The sequence below is a fragment of the Poecilia formosa genome, unplaced genomic scaffold, assembly GCF_000485575.1.
Source record: "Poecilia formosa unplaced genomic scaffold, Poecilia_formosa-5.1.2 Scaffold103, whole genome shotgun sequence".
NCBI classification, from domain to species: domain Eukaryota; kingdom Metazoa; phylum Chordata; class Actinopteri; order Cyprinodontiformes; family Poeciliidae; genus Poecilia; species Poecilia formosa.
The window spans coordinates 913,581-921,959 of record NW_006800042.1 but is presented as its reverse complement, the minus strand read 5'-3'; the positions used below and the strand labels follow the sequence as shown (position 1 = coordinate 921,959).

Here is an 8,379-nt window from a genome sequence, read left to right as displayed (position 1 = left end):
TATATATATATATATATATATATATATAGCTCATATAGATGTGAAGTTGAAGGAAAATGAAAGAGGGATTAAAATCTGAAAAGTGTGGCAGGGATTTGTCTTGAGCTTCAACACTGTGAGAAAAACAACTTTTCGCTGCAGATCTATTGTCGCTTGTTCTGTTTGTTAAAAATCGTTGGTTAACTATTACCTGAGTCTTCAGTCTTTTTCTGCTGAAACTGTTTTTCTTTCATTTTTGTTATTACCGTCGACTCTCACCGGTGTGCCTGTCCCTACTGAAGGAAAACAACTCAACAGCATGATGCTGCCACCACCATGTCTCACCCTGGTGTTCAGGGAAGTGTCAGTCATTTTCACAAGATTTTCTTCTTACGTCTCTGACATAAAAGCCAGATTTATGCAGTGCCCCATCAAGAGATTCTCCCACCCGAGCTTGTTGATCCCTGCAGCTCCCCACAAGTTAGTATGGACCTCTTGGCTGATTTTCTGATTAAAGCTCTACTTACTCAGCCCGTTAGTTCAGGTGAACTGACACAGGTTTGCAGTATGCAATGTTCTTTGCATTTTGCATGTAGAGTGTAAAAATCGCCTGAAGCATACATATTTGTTAGGAACGCAAAGTATAGAAAAACACATCCTGCTTACACAAATTCACACAAAAAACGTGAAGCTTTGTCGAAGCATCAAATGCCACAACGTGACTTGGTACAAATTTGCCCCACTCTACCTTACAGAATTTCTCAAAATCTATCCAAGAGGGCAATGTTTGTTCAAAGTCTTTATCAGCTAACAGATTTTTACGCCACATTTACTTCTGGTGTCTAAAACTTTAATTAATTCTTCAAGGAATTTGGGTGATTTCAATGATTCACTGCGATTCCAAAAGATTAAATATCTACTCTTCATCATAAAAACACATACTTTCTTCTTAAAGAAAAGTAGTCACTACTGTATTTCTCTATAAGGAGTGTTTTTTTTTATATACTGATGTACAATATGGGTTAGCATAAGATCCTAATTAACTATATTGAGGATGTTAACTATATTGAGGATGTATAAATGTATATCCAAATTCAATTTTTTTGGGAAATCATTGTGTGCCATGGTTACAATGTCAGTAACATCTAAATTGAGTCAAACGTGGTAAATGAAGGGAAGAATTAGTTTGTAACAAACAAATATCTCTGTTTTTATTCACTATCTTTACATGTAGCTAAACAGTTCCTCTGGTCCTGATCTGATAAAAGGACATACATTTCAAACACCTTACTTGGCCACACCTGTCTCTCTCGCAGACTGGTTTGGGAGCAACAAGATAAGCCTTGTGAATTGTCCTCAGGTTGCGTAAAGAAGTTGTTGAGTTTTACCAGGTGCAAGTATAGTTTTATACAATAAATACAATAAAATGACACAACAAGACATCTTTTCAATCGCTTTGGCTGCACTGCCAATAAGTAGATGTTTGCTGTGTAAGGTATCAAGCAAATTAATTACTCTTCTAAGACATTCATGTTTGTTCCTTGTTGTTAAATGATTCCAACAAAAATGTTTGCCTGCACTTCTTGCTGAAAATACCTGAACAAAGATGAAATGTGGCGCCGAGGCGTGAGCCCATATTTTCACCAGATTACCGAGGTCACAGTTAAGCTTCGAAAGGAATCCAAAAACAAACTCTGAATTGTAACAACAACGCACCACTTTAGTTGCCACGTGGAATCAAAAAAACATGCCTCTGTTGTTTTATACAGCAACATTGACATCATTTTAAAATGCGTGAATATAACCCTAGATGGCTGAATGTGGCATTAACTTCCCCCAAAGCCACAGCTGCAGGACAAAGGCACAAGCGAATTGTTTCAGGTCACTTTGCCACCGCTTTGAGCGATAACCTCTCCATGATGTCATGGAAAACTAAAACTGAGCTTTATAAAAAAGGGGTGTGCACCCCTGCAGGGGAGCTGTGCTTCCACGTAACAGTTCTCTACTTCCCAGTTTCAGCGAAAGCACAATTTTAAATACCTGCAATTCTTCTGCAGCAAAGATGTTTACAATGTTTGATATTCTGAGAGACATTCACTGGCTCTATCTGCGTCTTCGAACTAGTAAATATTATTTATTGTGTATAGCAAAAGTGATGAGAACTGACCATGTTCTGTTATGTGATTTCAGCTGATAAACTGTGGACACACTGTGCTTGTGACTCCAGGAAAAAAAAAAAAAGTACTGAGTCCCAGACAAATAAATAAACAAGATTTACTCTGAATGAAGCAATGGAGAAAGATGAATTAGCACATTTTTCCAGTTATTCAAACAGCATCTCAAAATAACAGGAAAACAAGCTGGGCTACATTTCTCTGACTGTAAGAGGAATAAATCAGCTTACCAGTGTGCATGGAGCAGGTGCACTGAGGTCCTGTCAAACTCTCCCACAGCTCAGCCTCCGGTGCAGGGCATGGCAGCAAGAGTTTCCTCGCTGTCCCTCTCCGGTGATAACTCTCTCCTCTGGAGTATTCCCAGATCGTGTGTCCCTCCTCTGCTTCTTGATGCAGCAGAGGTTCCAGAGAGTGTGTGTCAGAGTGTGTCTTGTATGTGTGTGTGCGTGCGTGTACGTGTGTGTGTGTGTGCTCTGCCCCTCACAAAGAGACCCTCCAGCAGCAGACTGAGTTGACCGGTCGTGGGAGTCGCTCTCTTTCTCTGGCCGAGCCTGAAAATGCAGCACGGAGGACCTTTGCCAGTTTCTCAGCTGTATGCAGTATTGATGGAGTTGCTGAGGGGATGCTAACACAGCATGAATCCTCACCGTTCCCTGCTCTTGTCCTCCCACCCCTCCTCTTCTGCTTCCCTGAGAGGAGGCACCCTGTTTCCCTCTCTCCTTCTCTTTCTCTCTCTCTCTCTCTCTCTCTCTCTCTCTCTCAGCTGCTTGTTGTTGTTCCCTTCAGACCCTCTCAGCCTCCCCTTTAGATGTCAAAGACCTGACTTGCCAGTTAAACCTGATCAAAGACTTGCTGCCTTCCTTGCTGCACCGCATGCTGACTGCTCACTCTTTGCACTGCCTGCTTCCTCTGCTGCAGTGCATGCATCAGCTGTTGTAAAACTCGTCCACATTGATAGTTTTCACTCTGGCCACACATGAAAAGAACTGCTGAAAACATTGACACAGCTCTTACTGTGTGCCTCACATTTGTCAGTGTGATCAGCGGAGGAAGAGAGAGGTTGGAAATGCAGTAGTTGCATTGTGACTAGATTAAAACGATACTATAAAAAAAGAGCCTGCCAAAACGTCTCTATAACAATTTTAAAAAATAAATAACTGATCATGTATTATCAGTAGTTTTTCCCAGTGTTGGCAAAATGCCTTATTAGGTTTATGGGGTAACTATTTTTTAATTAAAAGGTAAGTTGCTTTGGATCTCCATTTTTCCCTTGAGAAATGAAAAAAAAAAAAACCTTGTATATGTGTGTTTTACAGAGTTTTACTGAAATATTTAACTGAGACACAAAAGCATAGATAGATGATATCTGCATTGTAAATTGACATTATGCTAAAATCTGACATGTGTCTGTTAATGTGAAGTCATGATTAAAAACTGCACCTTTGATTGAGTTCATACATTTTTTTTTTTACCTGCTATTAGATGTTATAAGCAGTCTTCTGAATCTAATCGAATCTCAAACAAACAGTAATGCAAATACACACAAGGTCTGCTGCTGGCCTTTCTAGAGAGGAAACAGCAACAGGGACACTAAAAGCAACCTTGTCCAAATTCAGGAAACTGCTTCTCTTAAGTTGATCCACAATGTCAGGGAGCAGCGTTCAGTTATCCACCAAGTGTAAGTGAGTAGGGATCAGTGGCGGAGCTATAGGGGAACCTGGGGGGGCGGCGGTCCCCCTAGAACTAGCCTTAAAAAATGATGCAGATGTCAAAGGTATCAAATATGTACACAACAGCTTGCCATAGAATGGGGCTTAAAAGAAACAAAAGAGAAAGCACACACTGATTTATACAGCATATAAACATATTACATCCCATCTTTATGGTCCAACATTCAGAGGCATTGTTGTCCTTATGGCACAAGGTCATTCACCTGAGAATTGCAGATTCATCTCTGTAGAAATGACGATTTCAGCAGTTCAAAGCCTGACTGTTAAGACACACTGTCACTGTGATAATACCAAATGAACCAGATAGAAGAGGATGTACTGGGTTAGAAAAATAATAACACTGACCACATGGTGTTATTGTATTTCTACAGGGTGCTGACAGATGACATGTACTTACGCACTCCAGTGTCTGTTTGTGTTGCTCTTTGTGTTCAAGCATGTGTGAGAAGGCATGTCCAAGTGGAAGTCAAACACGTGCTCCGCAGTGTTAATGGAGGACATATAGCAACACATCTACTGGTTACTTTAATCAGAACTGTTAGATGCAGAAACCACAACAAAAATACATATGGGTTTGATTAGCTTTTTTACAGGTTAAAATCTTACAGGTGTATTTTATTCAGACTCCCTGAGATTACATTTTGTGGAATCACCCATGGCTGGACCCCTGATCCATGTTAAAATAACAAATCCACACATTAGAAATGTATATTGACTAACTGTGGGTCTGCTGTGCTTCTTAATCACATTGTTTCACTTTATGGAACCAGCTAAATTGGCTGGTGATTACTGCAAAATGATAGGTCTTACTGATTAGTACGGTTTACTCATTGACAAGAGATTAAGAAGAGACTCACAAAAAGTAAATATAGGAATGGTTTGAGGAGGGAGAGTGAGTGGGTGGGGAGTGGAAAGCTTTGTTTCCGAGTACCAGTGAGACTGCAGGCAAATATTTCTACAACATCCAGCTCACTTGTAATAAATAGCAGTCATGAATACGGCTTTAGCAGCTGCTATGTGTTTTCTCAGTTTGGTTTTAGCTCTTTTACAACATTATAGGAGAGAAATTGTTGTTTTTAAATGAATAACATAGACATTTTGAATGATTTTGTTTAAATATTTCCCTTTTTTTATTTAATAAACAATTAACTTTTACTATATCAGAAAATCTTAACTGGGGCCATAATTTCAGCATCTTCTTAGAAAGATGTACAATCAAATAGGGGGCTGGGGGTGCTTGAGCACCTGCCCCTTTTGCTCCTTGCCCCCAAGTGCCCTTTTGGTCAATTTTTTTATTTTTTATTTTATTTCCGAAGCCCTCTTCTGACACATAATAACATGTACTAAAATTATTTGGTTTTTGTTGGGATTTTTTTGTACAACATAATGGTAATCTTGTTACCTTTGACCTTTTGCCCGTGACGCATGATGCAGTTGCCTCTAGCGCAGCGAGATAAGGCGGCTAACTGGAACTCAACGTAGCAAACGTTCGAGATTACAGAACAGTTTTTGGTGAATTAAAAAAAAAACGTTTTTGGTGAATAAAGTGGAGTAGACTTGCTGCTTGTCAGGGTGCGTTCACACTGCAGCCTGAAGTGACTCAATTCCGATTTTTTTGACGTAATGCGACCTGTATCCGATCTTTTCATGGCAGTGTGAACAGTACAGGTCGGATTCTTTTTCGAATCTGACCCATATCCGATACGTATCCGATTCAAATGCGACCTACTAACGTCCAGGTCGGATTCATCTGAACTGAACGTCACTGATTCTCAACAAATCTCACTATTCTGCGTCCTGATACGCACAAGTGGGAAGAAAAACAACAACCATGACGGATTATATGAGGATTAAGTCATTAATATGCTGCTCCGGCCGGATAACAACTTCAAATATGTAAGCTAAGCTCCACCGTTAGCCTCCATATTTACTTTCGCAAACACTGAGCACTTCTTCTTTTTATGGCGGTTGGCAGAACACTTAGAACGCTGGCGCTATTGCGCCCTCTACTGCGCATGCGGGACAGTCGTCTGCCCGTTCACACTGCAGAACGCATACAGGTCGCATTTACTGGCAGTGAGAATGCCCCAGCAAAAAAATCGGAATTGCCAAAAAATTGGAATTGAGTCACTTCAGGCCGCAGTGTGAACGCACCCTCAGATGACGGAAAACGTTGAACGTTTCTGCTTCAGCACGGAGTAGCGGTTTAAACAGAGAGGTAATGAAATACGACACTGACAGGCCTCTGCGTCTGCCTTTCTCTGAAAAACTACTGAGCGGGAGGAGACTTGATAAGAACATCTGTATTTTTACAGATATTAGGCTGTTGTTGTTGTGCTATTAGCTAGCTGCTAGCTAACGACTCTGCTAGCAAAGCAATATAACTGAAAAGCTTCTTCCCTGTATCGTTAATGATAGCAGTCGTTCTTCAGTATTGCTTGTGCAATGGCGGCACATCGCCCGTACAAAACTTATCATCTCCATAATGGATATATGTCTTCTAATTTCCTTTGCTGCATAATGTACATTGTATTTATTCTAGCGTTAGGTAAATGTATCTTGAAGGAGAACAGCACTTAAATAAAAGTCCAACTAGGATATTCATTTAGAATTAAAAATAACTCACCCTGAACTACCATGATAGATATAATGTATGTAATATTCAATCAAGCTGCTCCTGTCCAATAAAAGCGTGTCATTAATGAAAGGGGAAAAAACTTAATTCAGACTTTAAGTAAGTTTAGGGTCTGGTTCGCAGAGTATGCAGTTAAAATTGTTTCACAATTATTCAATGAAAAAAAAAAATTTACTTAACTGAGGTTAGTTTATCAAAACATTTGGAACTGTAATCATTTCTTTTTTAAAACTAAAAGTTTTGTTTAAAAAAAACTTTTTTTAAATTAAATAACAAATTTTTGTCTCGTGAACTTAAAAAGTTATTTGTAATACATAAACTTTTATTTGCACACCTCGGGAATTTTTTGTTGCGATTTTGGGCCCTTCCCACCACGTCATGTGAGAATCGCAAGCAAAACTTTGAATCACAAACAAAAACTTTGGATAGCAAGAAAAGATTTCTGACATACGCAAAAAAGTTTGCTCTACTAATAATTTTTTCACTTCATGAGACAAAAAAAATTGTGATTTTAATTTAAACAAAAGTTTTTTAAACCAAACTTTTTTTGTTTGAAAAAAATTTTACAATTAAAAAAGTTTTGATCACAATTTTATTTAATTGAGGTTAGTTTTTTATAGAATAATTGTGAAACAAATTGAATCCCAAAGCAGAGGTCTCATTTTCTCTGAAATTAATATTATGTTGTGCTACGAACTGAAAAAGATATTGGTTTAAACACAAGGGTAAAAAATTGGTAGTGTGGTTTAATATAGTGTTCTGATCATAATTCATTATATTTTGCTTTTTTTTTCTCCTTTTTTAAAGAAAGACGTCAGAAACAAAAAGGAAAGGCTCTGCTACAAGCAGCCGAAGGTGGTGGATTGTTGACCAACTGGGTCAGAACGAGGACTGTAGGTAAGAAAAATGAAATAAAGGTTCTTACCATGATCAGCATGCAGTTTTTGGTAGTGAACAATGTATTTAATATTACAAGTCAGCTGTTATGTTTTTATTATGTTAAGATGCAATAACTCTAGTTGTATATCTCGCCATTTGTAATTTTTCATTGTTTATTAAACTCTGAAAGCTCTCTGACTTTCTTAATATTCTGTCCTAAAATGTGGCTAGATGTGCCCTTTTTTGAGCACCTGCCCCTTTAGTGGTCTCTGCATGGCCCTGGATGTTGTTGAACGTGGTGGAAGCTGGAGGGCCCAGAGTGAACCCACACCTACACGGAGAGACATTTCCCACCGTGCAGTCCTTCTTTTTAATATTAAAATGTCCAATTAACAACAGCATCCCTTGTTCCCGTTCCCACCAATCAGCCACGCCCTTTTAAATTTAATTTATTGGAGATATAAGCTGATGTCTACTCTGGATGGACTTCTGATCTGTCTTTGAACTGGCAGAGATATGATGGTGTTAAAGTCTTTTTGATTCGCCTCCACTGTGAAATCTTTTTCTTGGGCCTCTCTTGTTCACAGTCATTGTTCTGCTCTGCTGACTCTTCAGTTGCTTGAGGTCCAGATTCCTGAGGTGGTGTTTGGATTACATCTTCAATTAATGTAACCTCTGTCTGTGAAGGGGATGGTTTCTTTTTTTCCATTAGGTGACTCTCCCCTTCTGTGGAAACCGTTCCTTCTTCTTCGATTGCTGCCTGTGGTTCACTGATAAATGTCATTTGAATGAATCTCATTTTTAATGTTAGTTGTCAGATCCCCAACAATTTCTGGTACTGAAATCTCTTGTTCACTATATGCTACAGAAACATTTTCTTTATTGAGGGTTTCCAATGTAGAGGCAGCTGTCATTGCTGAATGGAGGACAGGAGTCGGACTCCTGACTACCGCGGGCTAAAGTCTCTGTATGCGGGGCGCCG

General features: G+C 39.1%; 1 protein-coding gene and 1 long non-coding RNA gene across 4 annotated transcripts in view; one reads left to right on the top strand and one right to left on the bottom strand.

The window, feature by feature from the left end:
• The window catches only part of aifm3 (AIF family member 3), a 21,840-nt gene extending 18,809 nt beyond the window's left edge, over positions 1–3,031 (bottom strand). Inside the window, exon 1 of one of the 3 annotated variants that reach the window (XM_016674913.1) lies at positions 2,384–3,031. The gene's annotated coding sequence lies outside the window, so the exon portion shown is untranslated. The remainder of the gene's footprint in view (positions 1–2,383) is intronic. The other 2 variants (XM_016674914.1, XM_007559202.2) reach the window with 2 other exon arrangements.
• LOC107836998 (uncharacterized) overlaps positions 1–6,404 on the top strand; it is a 22,037-nt gene extending 15,633 nt beyond the window's left edge. The window contains exon 4 of the long non-coding RNA XR_001662976.1: positions 6,255–6,404. This is a non-coding gene — a long non-coding RNA (uncharacterized LOC107836998). The remainder of the gene's footprint in view (positions 1–6,254) is intronic.
• The last annotated feature ends 1,975 nt before the right edge of the window (positions 6,405–8,379 follow it).